The sequence below is a fragment of the Triticum urartu genome, chromosome 2, assembly GCF_003073215.2.
Source record: "Triticum urartu cultivar G1812 chromosome 2, Tu2.1, whole genome shotgun sequence".
Taxonomy (NCBI): domain Eukaryota; kingdom Viridiplantae; phylum Streptophyta; class Magnoliopsida; order Poales; family Poaceae; genus Triticum; species Triticum urartu.
The window spans coordinates 655,047,321-655,048,497 of record NC_053023.1 but is presented as its reverse complement, the minus strand read 5'-3'; positions in this window follow the sequence as shown (position 1 = coordinate 655,048,497).

The window sequence follows — 1,177 nt, the reverse complement described above, 5'->3', positions numbered from 1 at the left end:
CGACCGTTTGGCGTGGCGACGTACCAAGTGGGTTCAGGACCGGGGCTGGGCTGGCCGGTTGCGGTTCAAGTTTCGGGCAGCGGGTACGTCGTCCTTCCCACGCCGTTTCAGGCGCAGCAAGAGCGCAAGACGCATCTCTCGGTGACCACCTTAATGGTAACGCCCGCCCCGTCTTCATTGCCCCGCATCTCTCGCCATGAATGATACGTACCATGGGAGGATGCAACATGTCGATGTTTACATACATCAATTCATCATGGCGTTTGCGTTTGCGTTGGCGTCGATACGTCACAAGGCCTACCTCTGTTCGTGGGAGGAACTTAGGAGTAACATCACATACTCCAATACAACTTTACTTATGTGGCACATATTTAATAAAGAGAGAGGTGCTTGTGGTAATTAGCTAAGTTACCGAAACATTACACACTCCAAAAAATAATGAGTCTATAACCTAATAAATACATCGTTGCATGACACTACATAAATGTTCCTATCCACTATGGAGGTAGTAACAGTCTAGGAAAGTGTGTAAGTTACTAGCTTATGTTCTTGCCCATTGTGACCAGCCTTAGGCTCAACGAACATTTTGACAGGACCAAGGCGCTGCTGAAAGGATGTGTGTGAAAATTACAGCTTAAACCGACCAATCACCGACCTTTAATCCAGCTTACAGTAAATGAAAAATGATGAGCCTTTCGCTTCACAGCGGCTTGCATGCAAACCTTAAGTGTAGCATGATTGTTTTCCTCTGATGCATAAGTACATCGTGAAAGTACATGTACAAATATGGGAGAATAATGTTTAAACTTACTATGAGGAACATATATACTATGAAATGACACCTAATTCTCTTGCAAATACAGCTCTCTTAATCATTTCTTCACATGTACCCGCAGTCGCATTCAAGTAATGCCCCTTGATTTCACCGGTTTCGGCCTGTGATTTATAAATAGCTTCGGCACAAAAGACAAAACGGTCTCTCCAGCGCATAAATGGTTGTGAGTTTACGTTTTCATCATCTTTGGTAAAATCAAGTCCACCACGTAGACACTCATAACACGCTCTACCATAATTTTTTGCGGATAATCCCAATTTTGGTTTAATAGTACATCCCAATAAAGGACGACCGTACTTGTTCAACTTATCTCTTTCAACTTGGATACCATGAGGCGGGCCT